At 40.9% G+C, this 23132-nt stretch overlaps 1 long non-coding RNA gene across 1 annotated transcript in view; it reads left to right on the top strand.

The window, feature by feature from the left end:
• The window catches only part of LOC125107685 (uncharacterized), a 196520-nt gene extending 175764 nt beyond the window's left edge, over positions 1–20756 (top strand). The window contains exons 3-4 of the long non-coding RNA XR_007129635.1: positions 3518–3615; positions 20688–20756. This is a non-coding gene — a long non-coding RNA (uncharacterized LOC125107685). The remainder of the gene's footprint in view (positions 1–3517; positions 3616–20687) is intronic.
• The last annotated feature ends 2376 nt before the right edge of the window (positions 20757–23132 follow it).

The raw sequence follows: 23132 nt of genomic DNA, 5'->3' as shown, positions 1-23132 counted from the left end.
AGCCCGATATGGGACTCGATCCCAGGACCCTGAGACCATGACCTGAGCCGAAGGCAGAGGCTTAACCACTGAGCCACCCAGGTGCCCCCCCTTTCTCTCCTCTTTAAGAAAGGCAATGCAAACGGGAAAGAGTGGTGTGATTTCAGATAGAGAACTTATAATCATCTGTAAAACATGAAATAGTTATTCAAAAAGGTTGTACTTTGCTGTAGAACGACACCTTACAATTGAACATCATACTCCAAAATGGCCCTGTCAGTGGTCCAGAGGATCCTGGAGTGGATTTGTAGCCGATGGGTATATGACGCAGGTGAGCACATGTGCCAGAGCTCTAGACTGGAGAGCTGGGAGGAGAGTCCATAGAAAGAAGAGAATGCGTACTTCTTCAAAGTCTTCAGAGCTAGTGAGAATCTCGGAGACTGCAGTTCTTTCAAAGCTCCCTTTGTCTCATTTTATGGGTTCTTGGTTTTCAAATTACCACCAACTATGGACACTGGAATTTGGTCTTGTGGATTTTTGCCTTGTGCAGTAGAGAAGTCTTTACCTGATATCTCAGATTTATTGCATTTGGAAAAATGTGACAAGCAGTTAAATGTCCTTTTGGGTGCAAGATCAACCAGGACTAATGTTTTGAAAATATAAAACGAATGTGATAGACAGCTTAGCATAGTGATTATGAATATGTATTCTAGGGGTGCCTGGGTGGCTCAGTGGGTTAAGCCTCTGTCTTCAGCTCAGGTCATGATCTCAGGGTCCTGGGATCGAGCCCACATCAGGCTCTCTGCTCTGTGCTTTTTATTTTCTCTCTCTCTTTTTTTTTTTTTAAAGATTTTATTTATTTATTTGAGAGAGAGACAGTGAGAGAGAGCATGAGCGAGAAGGTCAGAGGGAGAAGCAGACTCCCCATGGAGCTGGGAGCCCGATGCGGGACTTGATCCCGGGACTCCGGGATCATGAACTGAGCCGAAGGCAGTCGTCCAACCAACTGAGCCACCCAGGCGTCCCTATTTTCTCTCTTATACATCATGATACTCAAGTCATTTTTGTCTTGCCCCGTATATGTCTCTCAGGCTCCTTTCATCTTCTTCATAAAAACAAAATTGCTTTCTTTCCACAATTGCAAGCTTAATAGGGAAGACACATCTCAGTGTGTCCTCAGAGCTAGGTCTATGTGACCGTGTGGGGGAAGAGTTCTCCCCCACCCCAACTTGCAGCCAACAGGAGGTCATGAGTGAGAAGTGACACTTTTCTTGTTAAATAGTCAGTGTGTAGGGTGTTGCTGTTTTGGCAGAGAATGTTATTATTTACCTAATAAATACAAACCAAGATTGATTAGATTCCCTAGCTCACACTAACCAAAACCCAGGAGGGACTGTGATAGCTTGCAGAATGCCGGTTTATTCATTCATATTGACAAGTGTATCTGTTAGACAGATGAGGAAGGCTCCCATTGGTGTGATGCAGGCCTTTTGTCCTTGTCAGACTCCCTGGGAGCCAAACTTAATCCACAGTCACATTACCAGCTCGTCACCAGCAATCTCTGCTGAAGGACTGGAAACACATGGCATTCATACAGAATACATTCTTCATCTGTCTGGGGGTCAGGGAGGAACGAGAACATCATTTGGCAAGGATGAATGCAGATCAAGAGCAATGAGATGCAACAAGGTTTAATGGCAAAGAGCTAGGGTATTCAGAACCAACCATCTCTTAAGATGGCTTTCCTCATGTGTCTGCAAAGATTTCAAGCCTGTTAACTAAGATCCCCTACTACACACTTCTTAGATCAGCCCCACCACTTCTTGTTTCTCCTTTTCATGCTTTCATAGATGCTTCTTTTCCATCTCCATCCCCACTGGAAGGACACATTCTCTCACCAGCCGTGTCTGCTTGTGTAATCAGGGTATCATTCTGTGTCCTCTCACTGTGTGTCATTTAAAGTTCCCTTGATTGCAGTTGGGGAGGGGAGTTGGAGAAACCTTTATAAGGCTTCCAAGGATGACCTGAAACTGGCACCATCTTAGTACTGGGATATAGAGAGAAGAATAAGGTAGGCACTGCCTTCTAGGGACTAGCAGCCCAATAAGGGACACAGACAGGTAAGCACATAATACTGAGGCTACACCATGGTGTAAGTACAACCATAAGAGCAGATACAAGAAACAGCTATAGCATGCAGGAAAGCATGATTAACTCTTCTTTGTCCGTGGGCATAAGAGGAAATGAGGGAAGGTTTCCTGTAGGAGATGATTATTGAGCTGGAATAGTGATAGAGGTGTTCCAGAGAGAGGAAATACCATAACTAAGGAAAAAGACATAACATGGTATGAGGTGTCCAGGAAACTATAATGAGTTAGTTACTTTGTGGGGTGAGGGTGTGGGGGGCATATGAGAGGAAGGAGTGAAGCAGTCCTGAGGAGGAGGTGGGCATTCATTTTTGCCATGAGAGGCCTTTAAGTAAGGCCTGCTGTGACAAAGTACCACGAACTAGATGGCTCACCAGAAGTTTATTATCTCACACCTCTGGAGGCTAGAAGTCTAGGAACAAGGTGTCAATAGAGTTGGTTACTTCTGAGAGTCATGAGCAACTGTCTGTTCCAGGCCTCTCTCCTTGCATCTGCGGCAATTTCCTTGGCTTATGGAAGCATCACCTTCATCTCTCCCTTCATCTTCACGTCATGTTCACATTCTCCCTGTTTGTGTCTGTGTCCACTTTTCTTCTGTGACACCAAATTCAGTCCTTTTGAATTAGGGCCTACATTATATCCTCACTTTAACTTGGTTATCTCTGTAAAGGCCCGATCTCCAAATAAGGCCACATTCTGAGGTACTGAGGGTTAGACATTCTACGGAGGAATTTTGGAGGAAGACACAGTTCAACCTATAACAACCTGTGTTTAAAAGACAATTAAAGAAAAAGAACTATAGAAGGATCAACCAGGAAAGTAGGAAGAGAATACAGTGTCTGAGGAGAGCAGGAGGTGGGAGCATCTGCTGATGGCTCCTTAAGGGCAAGTGAGTGGAGGCACCAAATCCCAGCTCTGTCTTTTGCACGCTATTCATGTGCTTCTCATGTTTCTCATTGCAAGATACGGGTAATATTTCTTCCCCACAGGGTAGTTCAAAGGATTAAATATGATTATGTACATAAACTCCGAGCACATAATGGGCATATGTACATGCGTACATAAATAGTAGTGTAAAAAGTCACACCATCGTGACATCTTTAATATGCACAGGCTACAGAATGCCAAAGGGGTCCTAGACTTATCCATTTGCTCCCCAGATACACTACATCATTTAAAGGCTGACACCTTGGGGGGCTGCTCTTGTCTCCCTCTATATGTAGAGCTCATTAAATTCCATATTTGCTTCATGTGACTGAAAACCTGTGGGAATATACAAGTACAAAGAGTGTGAATTATGGCTGTGAAACAGGATTTTAAAATATTCCCCTCTTATACTTTCTGTGGAAATTAAACATCTGATTTGACACCTCATGAATCTTTCTCTCCAGGTTGTTTGGTTTGGATTTCACATGGTGACTGACCAGCCCAGGGGAGCCAACAAAAAACTGCCTTGCTCTGTGCATCTAGCGGACGGCATCTCCAAGAGGTTCCCGTTCCTTGATCGTTCCTACCACTGAAGAGATACCACGATCCTTCATTTAGCAGAGTGTCACCTTTTTTTCCCCCCTGATACAGTTGAGTTTAGATGTAAACGAGTTTAGATACTGCAAAAACTCTCTTGAGATACTGTATTTTCTATATTCATGGCACATTCGGATGATGCTTCAAAAGAACATCTGTATCATGACTGAGTGTGTTAAATCAACCTAGGCCTGTGTCTAGCTCTCAAAGTCTCCCACTCCGCCTCCCTTGCACTACTGATATTTTGCTGGTATGGTTAAGAAGCCATGAAAAGGAGACTGATTCTCTCTGGTGAAATTCACGTGGGCCTTATTTCTGAAAGATGCAAATATTCTGATTATGTCCATTGTCTAAATATTTGTGAGATATGGCACTCCATGTAATTTTTTTTTTCTTTTGAAACAACTTCACCATATTTTCTGTCAGTCCTTATCCTTTATGTTGGGAGAGTAGAACCACCCTTTTGTTTGCTCATCCTTAACTACTCCAGGCATATCGACAAGCAGCTTGTTTGGAACAAAAGAAAAATTCCCAGATGGTGCCAGAAAAATTCCTCAGCTACCCCCATCACTGCTGCTATTTGTAATAGGCTGGAGAAGACCAAGATGCCTGGAGAAAATCTTACATGTTAGTTTCTTTAGCTCTGGGCTTCTGAGTCATGGAACATCAGGCCAAAGAAATGCATCAGTCAGCATTGATCTGTTTCTTCTGTCTCTCACTCTGTTCCTCTCCCTCCACTCCTTCTCAGTGAGACTCTCATGCTCCCCTGTGGATTCTTGTAATGACCTTGGAAGGATCTCTCCTCCGTGTCAACATCATTGTTAACTTAAACTCTTAAGGCCCACCACTTTCCTTGGGATTCTTGACCCTCACTGGTCTCCACTGCCCTCAGAATAAAGTCCACACAGCCTTACATCTCTCTCAGGGTCTTCACATCTGTCCTCAAACTATAATTTCACACTATTGTTCCTTGACAGTCTTCATATAATATTTGCTTTAGCTAGACAGAATTGCTTTCGTATAGACATATGTACCGTGGTGGGTGCTTGATTCATTCTCTCCCCTCTGAGTGGAACACAGGACCTATCGCTCTCAGGGCTTGGCCTACTTCCTCCATAAAGGTTTTCCTGAGGGCTTTACTCAGAAGGGGTGCCCTCTGTTAATTCTTGTAGCCCCATCTCCGAGGGCTTATATTGCTTTCTACGTGATACCATGTTTATTTGTGTATCTTCTCAGCTCCTCTCTAGATTATGAACTTCCTGAAAATAAGAGATGTGTCTGACTGATGCCCCCAAAGTATCTGACACAGCTTCTGACACGCACAGCAAGCAGCTTATGAATTTCTGGGAGCCGGGCAATGGGACAGATGTGGGGTCAAGGAAGACTTACAAGAGGTTCTTCCAGCATCTAGCAAATTTTTACATATTGTGGCTGCTGAGTTTTCTCAGCCAAAATTAATATGGAAACAGGAGTTTAGAGGGCAAATTACTTTCATATGAATTCAGACTTGCAGCTAATAAATGAAGTGAAAACCTCAAAAATCTTCATTGCGTATTGTCTAGCCGGGTACAACTTCAACCACACTTTTATAAGCAACACTTCTATGCAGATCTGCCAGATAATTTACCCCCCCTCCCTGCCCCGTGACAGCCGTCTTTTGCTTTCTCTCATATATTCTTAGTACAGTCCCCATGGTAATAAAACTTTACTCAGAAAGCAAGAAGAGCGTGTGAAGGAGGGAGGGAGGTGAGCAGTATTTTTCCGTTGGACTTGTCCTACCGTTGCTTCAAGTTCATTACTTGCATTTTACCTTTGTTTTGGTAAACAAATTGTTATCAACTGTTTTGTTTTCTGGAAGCTCCGCTGAAACGCATTTTACAGTAGCTCATAGCTCTCGGTGTTCTCATTTCCAAAAATTGACTCTTATTTGGGACTTCATGATTCTTTCCATGGAAGTCAGAGAGGCCTCATTTAGTTGGTATTCCCTTCTAGCTAGGTTTCCAAGGAGAGAGTTGGCTAACAAGAGAAGCAAATCAAAGCAAGCACCCTGGGTTCTGTGTTATGCACACGTGTCTCTGTATATGGGTACACCTGTGTATGCGTGTGCATATACATATGTGTACACACACATGCGTGTGTGTGTGTGTGTATAAAAGAAAGAGAGAGAAAAACTGAGAGAAAAGGAAAACAAAGGGCTTTGGGGCATCCTTTAAATTGGACCATATCCACCACTGTGCTGCCTAACTTTAGAATCCATGATGGGAAGGCACTAGGTGGAGGTTATTTTAACCTGGTGGTGAGCTCTGAGGCATGAACACAGTGAAGGAGGGAGAAAACGGTTGGAGATGTTTGTGATGGGTTGACAGTCTGAGGCACCACCCACTCCTATGCCAGGTGCCCCCAGTTACACGTCTGCTGCCGCAGTAGCCTTAGAGCTGGGGTAACAGCAGAAAGGGCATTTGTGAAGCTGCTAAATGCTCGTTCCTTTGCCAGTTGGTAGCATGTGTGTCCTGCGTGTTACATGAAAGAATTAACATTGTCCACAGTTTAGTGGAGTTGCAAAGGATTTTATCACGTGTGCTCACCTAAATGTTGAATATACCACTGCCTGATATGAAGAAGCCACCAGCTCTTTAGTCAAGTTTCTTGTGAAGTTTATGAAACACTAAATCCATTTCATTTCAAATGACTTGAAGCAATTTTTTTTGTTTGCTTGTTTTGTATGAAGTTTCATAACTGAAGTCTTGAGAAACATCTCTAAGATTAATTGGTGGCAGTGATAAAGGTGTGAGTGTGGCATTCTAAGTTATTTACAAAAGAGGGTTTTGTACATTTTTAAAACCATGATAGCTAAAACTAAGCTAATGGTGTTAGCTTAATATTAGAAGCCTGGAGTTAAAGATGCATTTGAGAAGGACAGAGCTTATCATTCACATATCTTCAGTCTCAAGCACCTAGATGCCAACAAAGTGGTACAAAGTGGTACAAAGTGATTCTTTCCTTTAGGTGTCATTTTCTCCAAAAAAGATTTGTAATGAAGGTAATAACTTGTTTTTTTTAATAAGCCCTTAAAAGATATGTTTTTTAAAAAAATCATATTTTTACAATTGCTCTAGCATTTCAGAATTATTGCATATCAGATATCTCATTTTATTCTTGCAAAATTTTCTAGGACAGATTTTCTCATTCCCATTTGACATCAAGGAAAAGATGCCAGATAATAAGATAGGGCTAGATTATAGATGTTTTGATTCCCCATTTTTGTGTTATTTTTGCTAGCTCATAAAAGAAAGGAAAAAGAAATGGTAATAGCTGAAAAATCCTGGCAGAGGTCCACATTTTCCAAATGTAGATATGATGTTACTAGTTCTAATGGATAGTTTAGGGGTTCAAGTTCAAATTCTTTCTCTTTTTTTAGATCATTTTCTGGTGATAGTTTTGGTAGTCTAACATACTGATAAATTCTTAAAATTTAAAATTCCTTTAATAAAACAGCAAAAGAAATTGTTTTAACAAATAAACTTTTTTTTTTTAATTTTATTTTTTATAAACATATATTTTTATCCCCAGGGGTACAGGTCTGCGAATCGCCAGGTTTACACACTTCACAGCACTCACCATAGCACATACCCTCCCCAATGTCCATAACCCCACCCCCCCTCTCCCAACCCCCCTCCCCCTATCAACCCTCAGTTTGTTTTGTGAGATTAAGAGTCACTTATGGTTTGTCTCCCTCCCAATCCCATCTTGTTTCATTTACTCTTCTCCTACCCCCTTAACTCCCCATGTTGCATCTCCTCTCCCTCAATCAGGGAGATCATATGATAGTTGTCTTTCTCTGATTGACTTATTTCGCTAAGCATGATACCCTCTAGTTCCATCCACGTCGTCACAAATGGCAAGATTCCATTTCTTTTGATGGCTGCATAGTATTCCATTGTGTATATATACCACATCTTCTTTATCCATTCGTCTGTTGATGGACATCTAGGTTCTTTCCATAGTTTGGCTATTGTAGACATTGCTGCTATAAACATTCGGGTGCACGTGCCCCTTCGGATCACTACGTTTGTATCTTTAGGGTAAATACCCAGCAGTGCAATTGCAGGGTCATAGGGTAGTTCTATTTTCAACATTTTGAGGAACCTCCATGCTGTTTTCCAGAGTGGTTGCACCAGCTTGCATTCCCACCAACAGTGTAGGAGGGTTCCCCTTTCTCCGCATCCTCGCCAGCATCTGTCATTTCCTGACTTGTTAATTTTAGCCATTCTGACTGGTGTGAGGTGATATCTCATGGTGGTTTTGATTTGTATTTCCCTGATGCCGAGTGATGTGGAGCACTTTTTCATGTGTCTGTTGGCCATCTGGATGACTTCTTTGCAGAAATGTCTGTTCATGTCCTCTGCCCATTTCTTGATTGGATTATTTGTTCTTTGGGTGTTGAGTTTGCAAAGTTCTTTATAGATTTTGGACACTAGCCCTTTATCTGATATGTCATTTGCAAATATCTTCTCCCATTCTGTCAGTTGTCTTTTGGTTTTGTTAACTGTTTCCTTTGCTGTGCAAAAGCTTTTGATCTTGATAAAATCCCAATAGTTCATTTTTGCCCTTGCTTCCCTTGCCTTTGGTGATGTTCCTAGGAAGATGTTGCCGCGGCTGAGGTCGAAGAGGTTGCTGCCTGTGTTCTCCTCAAGGATTTTGATGGATTCCTTTCTCACATTGAGATCCTTCATCCATTTTGAGTCTATTTTCATGTGTGGTATAAGGAAATGATCCAATTTCATTTTTCTGCATGTGGCTGTCCAATTTTCCCAACACCATTTATTGAAGAGGCTGTCTTTTTTCCATTGGACATCCTTTCCTGCTTTGTCGAAGATGAGTTGACCATACAGTTGAGGGTCCATTTCTGGGCTCTCTATTCTGTTCCATTGATCTATGTGTCTGTTTTTGTGCCAGTACCATGCTGTCTTGATGATGACAGCTTTGTAATAGAGCTTGAAGTCCGGAATTGTGATGCCACCAACTTTGGCTTTCTTTTTCAATATTCCTTTGGGTATTCAAGGTCTTTTCTGGTTCCATATGAATTTTAGGATTATTTGTTCCATTTCTTTGAAAAAAAATGGATGGTACTTTGATAGGAATTGCATTAAGTGTGTAGATTGCTTTAGGTAGCATAGACATTTTCACAATATTTATTCTTCCAATCCAGGAGCATGGAACATTTTTCCATTTCTTTGTGTCTTCCTCAATTTCGTTCATGAGTACTTTATAGTTTTCTGTGTATAGATTCTTAGCCTCTTTGGTTAGGTTTATTCCTAGGTATCTTATAGTTTTGGGTGCAATTGTAAATGGGATGGTCTCCTTAATTTCTCTTTCTTCTGTCTTGTTGGTGTAGAGAAATGCAACTGATTTCTGTGCATTGATTTTATATCCTGACACTTTACTGAATTCCTGTACAAGTTCTAGCAGTTTTGGAGTGGAGTCTTTTGGGTTTTCCACATATAGTATCATATCATCTGCGAAGAGTGATAGTTTGACTTCTTCTTTGCCGATTTGGATGCCTTTAATTTCCTTTTGTTGTCTGATTGCTGAGGCTAGGACTTCTAGTATTATGTTGAATAGCAGTGGTGATAACGGACATCCCTGTCGTGTTCCTGACCTTAGCAGAAAAGCTTTCAGTTTTTCTCCATTGAGAATGATATTTGCGGTGGGTTTTTCATAGATGGCTTTGATAATATTGAGGTATGTGCCGTCTATCCCTACACTTTGAAGAGTTTTGATCAGGAAGGGATGCTGTACTTTGTCAAATGCTTTTTCAGCATCTATGGAGAGTATCATATGGTTCTTGTTCTTTCTTTTATTAATGTGTTGCATCACATTGATTGATTTGCGGATTTGAACCAACCTGGCAGCCCTGGAATAAATCCCACTTGGTCGTGGTGAATAATCCTTTTAATGTACTGTTGAATCCTATTGGCTAGTATTTTGGCGAGAATTTTTGCATCTGTGTTCATCAAGGATATTGGTCTGTAGTTCTCTTTTTTGATGGGATCCTTGTCTGGTTTTGGGATCAAGGTGATGCTGGCCTCATAAAATGAGTTTGGAAGTTTTCCTTCTATTTCTATTTTTTGGAACAGTTTCAGGAGAATAGGAATTAGTTCTTCTTTAAATGTTTGGTAGAATTCCCCCGGGAAGCCATCTGGCCCTGGGCTTTTGTTTGTTTGGAGATTTTTGATGACTGTTTCAATCTCTTTACTGGTTATGGGTCTGTTCAGGCTTTCCATTTCTTCCTGGTTCAGTTGTGGTAGTTTATATGTCTCTAGGAATGCATCCATTTCTTCCAGATTGTCAAATTTGTTGGCATAGAGTTGCTCATAGTATGTTCTTATAATTGTCTGTATTTCTTTGGTGTTCGTTGTGATCTCTCCTCTTTCATTCATGATTTTATTTATTTGGGTCCTTTCTCTTTTCTTTTTGATAAGTCTGGCCAGGGGTTTATCAATCTTATTAATTCTTTCAAAGAACCAGCTCCTAGTTTCATTGATTTGTTCTATTGTTTTTTTTTTTTGGTTTCTATTTCATTGATTTCTGCTCTGATCTTTATGATTTCTCTTCTCCTGCTGGGTTTAGGGTTTCTTTCTTGTTCTTTCTCCAGCTCCTTTAGGTGTAGGGTTAGGTTGTGTACCTGAGACCTTTCTTGTTTCTTGAGAAAGGCTTGGACCGCTATATATTTTCCTCTCAGGACTGCCTTTGTTGTGTCCCATAGATTCTGAACCGTTGTGTTTTCATTATCATTTGTTTCCATAAATTTTTTCAATTCTTCTTTAATTTCCTGGTTGACCCATTCATTCTTTAGAAGGATGCTGTTTAGTCTCCATGTATTTGGGTTCTTTCCAAATTTCCTCTTGTTATTGAGTTCTAGCTTTAGAGCATTGTGGTCTGAAAATATGCAGGGAATGATCCCAATCTTTTGATACCGGTTGAGACTTGATTTAGGACCAAGAATGTGATCTATTCTGGAGAATGTTCCATGTGCACTAGAGAAGAATGTGTATTCTGTTGCTTTGGGATGAAAAGTTCTGAATATATCTGTGATGTCCATCTGGTCCAGTGTGTCATTTAAGGCCTTGATTTCCTTGTTGATCTTTTGCTTGGATGATCTGTCCATTTCGGTGAGGGGAGTGTTAAAATCCCCTACTATTATTGTATTCTTGTCGATGTGTTTCTTTGATTTTGTTATTAATTGGTTTATATAGTTGGCTGCTCCCACGTTAGGGGCATAGATATTTAAAATTGTTAGATCTTCTTGTTGGACAGTTCCTTTGAGTATGATATAGTGTCCTTCCTCATCTCTTATTATAGTCTTTGGCTTAAAATCTAATTGATCTGATATAAGGATTGCCACTCCTGCTTTCTTCTGATGTCCATTAGCATGGTAAATTCTTTTCCACCCCCTCACTTTAAACCTGGAGGTGTCTTCGGGTTTAAGATGAGTTTCTTGTAGGCAACATATAGATGGGTTTTGTTTTTTTATCCATTCTGATACCCTGTGTCTTTTGATTGGGGCATTTAGCCCATTAACATTCAGGGTAAGTATTGAGAAATATGAATTTAGTGCCATTGTATTGCCTGTAAGGTGACTGTATGGTATATATTGTCTCTGTTTCTTTCTGATCTACGACTTTTAGGGTCTCTCTTTGCTTAGAGGACCCCTTTCAATATTTCCCGTAGAGCTGGTTTGGTATTTGCAAATTCTTTTAGTTTTTGTTTGTCCTGGAAGCTTTTAATCTCTCCGTCTATTTTCAATGATAGCCTAGCTGGATATAGTATTCTTGGCTGCATGTTTTTCTCATTTAGTACTCTGAATATATCATGCCAGCTCTTTCTGGCCTGCCAGGTCTCTGTGCATAAGTCTGCTGCCAATCTAATATTGTTACCATTGTACGTTACAGACTTCTTTTCCCGGGCTGCTTTCAGTGTATTTTCTTTGTCACTAAGACTTGTAAATTTTACTATTAGGTGACGGGGTGTGGACCTATTCTTATTGATTTTGAGGGTGGTTCTCTGAACCTCCTGGATTTTTTTTTTTTAAGATTTTATTTATTTATTTGTCAGAGAGAGCGAGGGAGAGAGAGCGAGCACAGGCAGACAGAATGGCAGGCAGAGGCAGAGGGAGAAGCAGGCTCCCCGACGAGCAAGGAGCCCGATGCGGGACTCGATCCCAGGACGCTGGGATCATGACCTGAGCCGAAGGTAGCTGCTTAACCAACTGAGCCACCCAGGCGTCCCTGAACCTCCTGGATTTTGATGCTTGTTCCCTTTGCCATATTGGGGAAATTCTCTCCAATAATTCTCTCCAACGTACCTTCTGCTCCCTTCTCTGTTTCCTCTTCTTCTGGAATCCCAATTATTCTAATGTTTTTTCGTCTTATGGTGTCACTTATCTCTCGAATTCTCCCCTCGTGGTCCAGTAGCTGTTTGTCCCTCTTTTGCTCAGCTTCTTTATTCTCTGTCATTTGGTCTTCTATATCGCTAATTCTTTCTTCTGCCTCATTTATCCTAGGAGTGAGAGCCTCCATTTTTGATTGCACCTCATTAATAGCTTTTTTTATTTCAACTTGGTTAGATTTTAGTTCTTTTATTTCTCCAGAAAGGGCTTTTATATCTCCCGAGAGGGTTGCTTTAATATCTTCCATGCCTTTTTCAAGCCCGGCTAGAACCTTGAGAATCGTCATTCTGAACTCTATATCAGACATGTTACCAATGTCTGTATTGATTAGGTCCCTAGCCTTTGGTACTGCTTCTTGTTCTTTTTTTGTTGTTGTGAATTTTTCCGCCTTGTCATTTTGTCCAGATAAGAGTATATGAAGGAGCAAGTAAAATACTAAAAGGGTGGCAACAACCCCAGGAAAATATGCTTTAGCCAAATCAGAAGAGATCCCAAATCGTGAGGGGGGAGAAAGGGGATAAAAAGGGGTTCAGAAAGAAAAAAAAAAAAGAAAGAAACTATTAAAATAAGAAAGCCGATAAAGAAAAAATATAAAAAGGAAAAAAAATATATATATATATATTAGATAAACTATTTAAAAAAAACGTTAAAAAAGAAAACGGTAAAAGTTAAAAAGATTTAGCAGAAGAAGAGAAAAAAAAATTGAAAAAGAAGAAAAAATTAAATTAACTGCAAGGCTAAAGAATCATGGGGAGAAAGCCATGAGTTCCGTGCTTTGCTTTCTTCTCCTCTGCAATTCCGCCGCTCTCCTTGGTATTGAAACTGCACTCCTTGGTAGGTGAACTTGGTCCTGGCTGGGTTTCTCGTTGATCTTCTGGGGGAGGGGCCTGTTGTAGTGATTCTTAAGCGTCTTTGCCCCAGGCGGAGTTGTACCGCCCTTACCCGGGGCCGGGCTGAGTAATCCGCTCGGGTTTGCTGGGTTTGCTTTCGGGAGCTTTTGTTCCCTGAGCGCTTTCCATAGAGTTCCGGAGGGCGGGAATGAAGATGGCGGCCTCCCGGTCTCCGGCCGGAGGAGCCGAGAGCCCGGGGCCCCACTCCTCAGTGCGCCCTCAGAGAACAGTGCCCAATGACTCCCGTCACCCTGGCCTCCGGCCGCGCTCCGAGCTGACCGAGCCTGCAACTGGTTCAAGGTAACCCCGAGTTTAGAGCTCACTCCTCGGCTCTGTCTCTGCAGCCGGCTTCCCCGTTCTAATACTGGTAAGCTCTGCGACACTCAGACACCCCTGATCCTTCTGTGACCCTGTGGGACCTGAGGCCGCGCTGACCCCGCCTGGGCTTCACCCCAGTTAAGCCTCTGGAGCGATGTCCCTCAGCGGAACAGACTTTGAAAAGTCCTGATTTTGTGCTCTGTTGCTCCGCCGCTCGCCGGGAGCCGTCTCCTCCCCCCGCGGTCTATCTTCCCTATGCTTTGGATTCACTTCTCCGCCAGTCCTACCTTTCAGATAGTGGTTGATTTTCTGTTTCTAGAATTGCTGTTCTTCTTCTCTTCAATCTCCCGTTGGATTTGTAGGTGTGTGCAATCTTTAGATAAGCTATTTAGCTGATCTCCTGCTACCTGAAGTAGTCTCAGCCTGCTACTTCTCCGCCATCTTGACCCCTCCCAACAAATATACTTTTATATAAATAAATCCCAGCTATACTTTAGAACTTACTGGATAATACTAATTGATAATAATAAGCTATTATCAATCATAGTTTAGTTTATCCCTCAGATTTTCTCCAGATTTTTATTAGAATTTCCCCTCTTAGTCAAGTTTTTAAAGATACATTTATTTATTAGAGAGAGAGAGATTGAGAGCATGCAAGTGATGGGAGGGACAGAGGGAAAATGAGAGAGGATCTCAAGCAGACTCTGTGCTGAGCAAGGAGCTGGACATAGAGCCAGATTTCAGGGCCCTGAGATTATGACCTGAGTTGAAATTAAGTGTTGGACACCTAAGTGACTGAGCCACCTAGGTTCACCCTTTTAGTCTATTATATTAATTCAAATGGAGCATTCTCCTGTCTAGGGTAGCCTGAGTCTCATACTTGAGGTTACTTTAGCTTTAAGATACTTCTTAAGATATATCAATGTGTTAGATTGGCAAAACTCTGAAGTGGTGAGTTTACGAGTCTGTTTGTTTTCTTTTTTGTTGTTAACTTGGATTTCCTCATTATTATTATTATTATTTTTTTTACAATGGGAACATATTGTACTTTTATAACAGGAAGATATTTTAAATACCATTTTAGATAAATGAAATTATAAATGGGAAAAAGTAAGGGAGGAAAAAAGATGGGAAAGAGAGACCAAAAAAAGGAGGAAAGGTAGGAAGGAAAAAAGGAAAGAGGGAAGGAAAGAAAGAAGGAAGGGAAGAAGGAAGAGAGAGAAAGAATGAAGAAAAGAAAACAAAACAAAACAAGAAAAAGACTCTAGCCCAGGCTTTAAGAAGTACATTATTGGGTGGCTATGATTATTTCCTTAAGGTCACAGGGCCAGACCACATCCTTGTCTGAAAGTCATGTTCCATAAAGGAACACATGCTCCCACTGTCAGCCATCTTGGGAAGAAGCTAATTCTGGATCTGAACATGGGGTTAAGGTGAGCCTAACCTGTAAGATGTGGAATGCTTAGGGAGTTCTGATGGCTGATGTTTGAAATAGTCCCTACCACAGAAGGAAGGAGAATGGCTGTGAATTAGTCTCTATAGAGTCACCACATCTAGTAGCAGCTGAAGGCTGGAATATGCAGAAGCCCCCACTGGGCTAGATTGAGGATATATTTGCTACAGACTGGTGTCCCTGAAGAGCAGAGATGTCACAAGCATGGTGGGCTTTGAGACACAGTGAAGTGGCAAGGTGGGAGCCAGCATGGAGACACTGAACGGGGCGGAAGCTGGCCTGTTCCTGAGACATGCCAGGAAAATCTTCCAGGAGTCCCCTGAATGCAGATAGTTCTTGGGCCTTAAGCTGGTGGGGGTGAGGGTGAGGGCTCACATTCTGAACAGTTAGATATAAAAAGTGTAACATTTTGTCGTGCTTCAGACATGTGCCACTTGGGACATTGGGTTTGGGGGGAGTAGATGTGGATGAAAGGAAATATTTCAAGATGTGGAATGGAAATACATGTAAGTTGTTGAATGATGAGCAATTCTTTTTTCTTTTCTTTTTTTTCTGTGATTTCCAAGTCATGTATAATTTCTTCCACAATTAAAATAGCAGCATGTTATAAAAGTTATCTGTTACATTTTTTCTTGGACCCCTAGGCACTGTTCGATCTCGGTGACATTGCGGCCTCTCCTAAGTCTTACAGTACATGGAATCATTCCTAGTATTCCATTCTGTGAATCATTCCTTTGCCTGCTCTCAGGTTCCTGCTTCTAATCTGATACCCAGCAAGCTTCAGAGCCTTCGGAACCCCCCTTTTTCCCTTCTAAACAGAACAAGGAAGATTGAAGTATCATATTTATTTACTCAGAAGAGGCAAAGATGATTGTTATTTTGTATGACAGTCAGGAAGTAACTGTTGACTGTGCCTTCAAAAGATCTAGAAACAACTTACCCAACATATTTTCAGGATTCAGTAAATATTTGTTGAATAAACAGTGTAATCAATCAATATATTAATTAATTCTCTAATTCTCTCTACATGGAAGATATTTACTTAGATTTGAATATTGATTTCTTAGTAATAACTATTCATTCTTAATGATTTTCAGTACTGTTGGTAGAGGTTCACCAAAAAAGCTTCCTGAAAGACATGTGCTACATTACAGATTTAGGCTTTCCAATATGGTAGCCAGTGGTACATTAAAATGTGGGTAGAATGCATTAAGATGTTGTAAAAGTAAAGTACACACTAGGTTTTGAGTGACCTTATTAAGAACGCTTTTGATTTTAGTTACATATTGAATATATTATTAAAATTAGTTTCACTGGCTTCTTTTTATTTTTTTTAAATATGGCTGCTAGAAAATTTTAAATTACGTAACATGGTTCATAACCTTCTGTTGGATAGCATTATTTATCACACAAACAACTTTAAAGGGAGGAGGATTTACCACACAGTTTTAATGTGATTTTATTGTACTGAACACCTTTCTCATTCTTCTGATACAGGTTCTACTGTAAACCCTTGTTTCTTTCTTTTTTTTTCCCTCCTGGTAATGTAATGATAACTTGACAGAAAAAAGTAATAAGGCCAGGCATCAATGCCATATATATTGACTATAGAATGTGAAATACGTTAGAAGTTTAGGCACTAAAAGTAAAAGAATTTTGTTTAGGAAGCCTGAGCCTACAGGACCAGAGAACACCAAGTATGTGAATGGTCCTGGGCCTCTGAACATATCTCCAGAAGGGATTGTTATTAAGGAAGATTATTGTAAGATGGTGTCGTGGAGTATTGTCTTTTTCAGGTGTGAATTCACCAATTGGAATATGAATATCCTACAGATCTCAATTCAAGTAAGATGGACTGTCTGTAGTTGAGATACTTTTCAGAAATCCCAATCTTAACCTACTGTCAAAACCTTGATTAAAAAATGAATGATATTTGCAAACCACCAAAGAAAATACTACCTGTCCATCTGATAATATTCTGATCAACAACTATAATACATTTGGATCACATAAACCACTGCCCTGTCCAAATGTCCTCACTTAACCACAGTTACAGACCATGATTTTGGTTTTTTTAAATCAAGACTTGACATAAGAAATGGACATCTGAAACACACATGAAATGTTTTTGCAAACAGATATTGTCCATCTCAGAGTCTCTGCAGTTAGGATCCATATGAATAATTTCCTCCTTGATTTTAAAACCTATAAAAAAGTTGTTCTCACCTCAAAAACTCATCTTTCCTTCTACTAGATAAAGAGGTCCCGTGACACTGCTTTTTTTACCTTGGGTAATCATGAGCTCAGAATCAATTAGTACTTAATTGTGGTAATAGGTTAATTCTGGTTCTTGATAAATTATCTTTCTCTAGCTTCTTCTCACTCTTTTTTTTTAATTTGAAATACGCTGGGTACATAATTATAGTGGTGGCTTTTACAGGGTGGAAGTTTGTGTTCTGCTACCCTGGCATGGGAAGTAATCGCTCACCCTCTACCCCTAACCCAACCACATGTGATCCCAGGGAAAGCTTTCACTCTGTCCTCAGTTGGGGTTTTGCCATGTTTTGATTTTTTCTGATGGAATATGTAGGGGGACATCAGAAGCCAGACTGAATAAAGATATAACATATTAAGAGGAGTCTGAAGAAAAAAAACTCTCTCTAGACTAGTGAAACAAAAAAGGATTATCAAGCGAGAAAAGTGACAGTTATAAAACCTTGAGTTAAAGGCTCAGTTATATAGTGGAGTTGCGTCCTACTATTTTATATGAATCCTTTCTAATCTACAATGTCCTATGTGATTGATTTTTAACCTACCTCTCCAGCATTATCCTGTTTCTCCTTTGCTTATTTGCTGCTACAGACGTACTGACCTTTATGTTCAACTCTGCCAACTTCATCCCTGCCTCAGGGCCTTTGCACTAGCCTTGCCTTCTACCGGAAACACTCTCACCACATCTTCATAAGTCTACCTTTTATTATTCAGGTTTCAGCTCAAACAACACTTAATGAGAGAGACCTTTTGAAGAAGACCGTTGGAAGAAGCCCTTGTACCTTTAATCCCTCTCTATCACATCACCTCATTTATTCATTGTCCTCCTCACTACCTAAAATCACACTTGGTCATGTCCCCCCTTTATAATGAAAGCTACCTGAGATTAGAGATGTTCTTTGTCTTGTTCACATCTCTATTTCAGCACTAGGAGTGCTAGGTATATAGAAGATATGTTTGTTTACTCATTTATTAGTGTCTTGGGTCAGGTCCCCCATGAAGCAGACATTCAGATGGATCACTTATTGACAGGAGCCTTTGGGATTAATACCTGTGAGCAGGGATGGATGTAGGTTTAGAGAGGGGGCAGAGCTGGCCTGTGATCTAGTCATAGCAAAGCTTCAGTCAATCCCAGAGGAAACTGGAGTCAGGATAGCCCTTTATGGTCATCCCACCTTCATGTAAGAGTGCTGGTTCTCTATACCTCTGGAAAGAGGACAAAACCTTGGGCCACTCAGCTCTCCTCAATTAGGGCAATTTCTGGAATAAGACCCATCTGTGAGCTCTACCCCCAGCACTTTGTCCTGAAGGCAGGTGGGAAATCTAGGCCACACCCCTGTCACCCACTATAACTCATACCTGCTGCGAGTGAAGAATGGTTCTAGATGCTGGTGACACAGCAGTGAACTGAGGAAACATAGATCCTTGGTCTCGCACAGCTTAATGTTAGTAGATGGATGACTTGGTCAATCTGTCACCTGTGTCTGCATTGTGTCCTCACACTGACAACACACTTTTAGAATTGTAAACCATTGAAAGACCTTGGTTCTTCAGGGGGCATAATAAAGAAGGAGAACCCCTGAGTCCTTTGATTGAAACAAACATAAACCAATATCCCTAGAATAGCAAGAGCGGCATTAAGAGATGCTCTCCCAACATCCGTTCCTCCAGCTTCTCTTTTATTGTCTCCTTGTTGCAGAGGGAGGTCCTAGAGGCCCCAGGGCTTCATACTATCTCCATACACAAAAACCTACCTTTTTTAAAATCCAAATTTTATTCTCTTTTCATCTGTCCTTTACCCAAACTTTTGATTTATATATCTATTCTGTCTACCTACATACAATATACATATATTCAGACATTCTGGGCTTTTTTATGTTCTTTCCATTCTTTTCTTTCTCTCTTTCTTTCTTGCTTCCTTTCTTAACAAATAATGTATTATTTGTTTCAGGGGTACAGGTCTGTGATTCATCAGTCTTACACAATTACACAATAGCACATACCCTTCGCAATGTCCATCACCCAGCTACCCTATCCCTCCCACCCCATGGGGAGGGTATGTGCTGTGATGAGTGCTGTGAATTATGTAAGACTGATGATTCACAAACCTGTGCCCCTGAAACAAATAATATATTATGTGTTAATAAATGCTTAAGTTCTCCCTTTTTCTGAGAAACTCGTTTTAAAACTTATGTGCCACAAAACACTAGTTCTAAGAGATGCCATGGGGAAAAAGAAGGAGGAATCTTAGGTCCAACATGTCTACTTCTTGGAGAATCACAGCCTACATCAGGCTCTGGAAAGTCCTGCAGAAAAGAAATGTATTTTATTTTGGACTACTGTTTCTCAAACTTATTTTACCACAGTGCTTACCCGCATAAATTTTTGTTGGTTTTGGTGGTGGTAGTGTTCATTTTGTAGCACATCTGTTAATATCCCTACAACAGTGAAAGCATCATTGAGACATGCTCTCCCCACATCTTTCCCTCCAGCTCTTCTTCCACTGTCTTCCCATCATATCACACAGTCTCCCTTCCTAGCCTCTGTCACTCCCAATTGATATGCCATCATGCTACAGGCAGGAATCCTATTCTTAAGATATAGTTTCCCCATAACCCATGGGAATAGGGAATAGAATAGTGCTTATCAGGGGCTGAAGGGTAGGAGAATGGGGAGATACTGGTCAAAAGGTTCAAACTTTTAAGTGTAAGATGAATACATTCTGGGGATCTAATCTACAGCATGCTATCATGACCAGTACTGTATTATATACTTGAAAATTGTCAAGAGAGAAATCTTTAACATTATTGCTATAAAATGGCAATTACATGAGGAGATGGAAGTATTAACTAACTCTATGGTGAGCAACATTTCCCAGTATATAAATGTATCATCATCGTGTTGCACACCTTAAGCTTACATATGTCATATATCAATAATATCTCAGTAAAGCTGAGGAAAAAGATACAGTTTATTCAGTTGCTTTCCTTGTTCATGAGACTCTGTGTTGCCTGACCCATCACACATAAATACCATAGCCTGATATTCTAAACTTTGGATTAATATCTGTAGCCTTCACTATTATAATTCATATCTGTCATTCCAATCTGTGTGTTGTTTGTCCCAGCACATGGTTGACTCATTTCTTTCTTTGCATATATTATGTCTCCCACCTCTCTCTGACAGATTATGCCTTACTTCCCTTAAGGTTCATTTAAAAATTCACCTCCTGCAGAATCTTTTTTCTGTCCTAGCACAATTCTATTTTATCTCTTTAATGCATCAACACTTATGTAATCCTGGGCAAGAGGGTTTGGGAATACTGGGAGACAAAACTGGATGGGAAGAGTGTCTGGCACATAGCATGTGCTATTTTTAAGCCCCTTCTTTGTAAATGACTAATACTAAATATTATGCATTATAGCAACAACAACAAAATGATACCTGCATTCTTTGCCATTAATAAGCCCAATTCATGGTGTCCTAAGGTTAGAAAGGGAAAAAGAGATTATCTGGTCCCATCATTTCATTTTCAGGGTGAGCTAACAGAAACGTGATGACATTAACTTAATTGTCTAAGGTCACATTTGTGGCTGAGCTGGAACAAAAGTACAGGCTGTTTGATTCTTAACCCAGTGCACTTTTCACTTCCCCAGGCTAGCTGTCTCAGTCACTAGTTGTCCATGTGAACAAATTGCCACCCACGCCATTACATGAGAATTGCCAGATGATAAGAACTTGAGGTTTTCATAAAAGGGTGAACACTTTGGGCCGTGGCATTCAGAAGGAGCTAGGTACAGTGAAGACTCAAAGCAAAGGACTGGTAAGATCTAGAAAGGTGGAAGTTGTGAGGTGAGGTAGGACTATCATTTAATTGGGCAGAAATCAAAAGAAGCAAGTGTTGGGAAAGAAAAGAGTATAAGATGTGTTCGGCAGGAGTTGCACAGACAACCTGGTGGAAGATAAGAAATAAGACTAAAGGCAGCCTGTCCTGTCTGTGTGCCTTGGGCACCTCCTAACCTGTCAGGAAATGATGCTTTCATTTCTCTCATCAGAATTTATAACAGGAAGCCTGAAAAGAGTTCTATAATGGTGCCACAAAACATTTTCTAAAGGCAGAGGCGGAGTCGTCGGTTTACTCCACGCTGCTGTTCACAAAGGGGCCTGCTGTGTTTGTTTTATTTTCCAAGAACCAGAGGCGGGCTTCCCCATACCACTCCTAATGTGGCCGCCACACATTCTTTTCTCTTACTGCGAATACTCACCTGAGATCCTTGCAGCTATTTTAGTGACTTCAGGTAAAGGGGCCTTCCTGGGTAATGCCAAGGCTTCTCGTAGTCTTAAAATTAGCTGCAGGTTTCAACTTTTAGGATGCAGTGCCCGCTGGTAATTAAATTCTGATAATAGCCAAGAATGGAAGTGTTCCAGGAAAGCAAACTCTGCAGAGTTGAACCATGTATGGGCATTGCAAGTGTGACCTGTTCATTTGGCAGGCACCTTGGGGCTCCATGACTGCCCCCGAGCATGAATGCATGGGCACTGAGGGATGCTATCAAGGATACCAGATGTTGTCAACACGCAATGGTCTCCCGTCAGCAGGGAAATTCTGAGGCGATCCAAAATCATTTATCCACACGCACCTCAAAGCCAATGTGAGAAATTCATTTCCAAAGTAGGAAATGTCTATTCTGTGTCGTTGTTTCCAGACAAAACCCCTTCTTGTATAATACCAGATGACAAATGGTGCAGCTGCTCTTCTATTGGACACATAGAACAGCCAAAGAGGAGCAATTGCTACATTTACCATACATAATCCCTACCCAATGGGCTTAGAGAACTGCTTGCTTTTTTATGTGTCATCAACCAGATGACATCGGAAAGTCATTTTAAAAATAATTCCTGCGGGGCGCCTGGGTGGCTCAGTGGGTTAAGCCGCTGCCTTCGGCTCAGGTCATGATCCCAGGTCCTGGGTTCGAGCCCCATATCGGGCTTTCTGCTCAGCGGGGAGCCTGCTTCCTCCTCTCTCTCTGCCTGCCTCTCTGCTTACTTGTGATTTCTCTCTGTCAAATAAATAAATAAAATCTTTAAAAAAAAATAATAATTCCTGATTGGTAATGAGTAAGTTCATTCATCTCAAGAGGCCAAGTGTTCATTTCAATTAAAATAAAAAAAGAGCAAAACTATCACTGCCTTGTGTGTGGCGTTAGGAGAAGGTGTGGCACTTGTAAGTGCTGAGAGAGTTGGAATTCTAGAAAAATAAGGCATTTTGAGTAATACAGGAAGTAATACTTAATACTTAGTAATACAAGAACGGGAGATTCACACTCTTTTCCATTTTCTGGATGACTCTGATCATTCAGATAAGATCCACAGATGAGAAAACTAAGGACCAAACACCTTGTCCCTGCTACCCCTGCGGGGCCCTTGATATTGCCCAGGGTTTCAGCCAATGTTCTCATGGCTTTCTCACTGTGAACGATCACTTCTTGATTGCTGTTATTGCTGATTCTTCTAGGTCAGGGACACCATCATAATAAACTCCCATCCTCTCGTTCATGTAACAGGTTCATATTAAATCAGCCCTGTCGTGTGGGGATTCCAAAAATTGATTTCTTATCTTGTGCCTCTGTGCTTGGGTGGCTCTGTTGGTTTGCAGGTCACTAATGACTTCTTTTGGGTCTGAGATTTAGTTTTTCCCCTCCTACTCGTTTTAGAGATAGGGGAATTTCCCCCAAACTCAGATTGCCTGAAGGAAGCTCACAACTTTGGGTTGGGTCTCTCTAGGATCTCTGTCTGTGGTCTAATACTTTGATCTCCTTTGACTCTCTTCCAGCCTTGTGGGGCCTCCTGGGTGAGGCTCTATCTGACTGATTCCCTCTATCTATTGATTCCCTCCATCCACCCTGATGCCCTCAGTTTTAATGACCAAGATTGTAGGACACAAATACTTCTTTTGTTATAATTGTTATTCCTAAATATTCTTTTAGCTTTAGATATTACCTTACTACTTTCAGTGTTTATTTGTTCAGCCAAAAACATGGATGATTTCTATTTTGTGCCAGGAACTAAAGCTGGTATGAAAAAATAATAAGACACAGTTC

Source organism: Lutra lutra, chromosome 8, assembly GCF_902655055.1.
Source record: "Lutra lutra chromosome 8, mLutLut1.2, whole genome shotgun sequence".
NCBI classification, from domain to species: Eukaryota; Metazoa; Chordata; class Mammalia; order Carnivora; family Mustelidae; genus Lutra; species Lutra lutra.
This window is presented reverse-complemented; position numbering and strand designations above follow the sequence as displayed.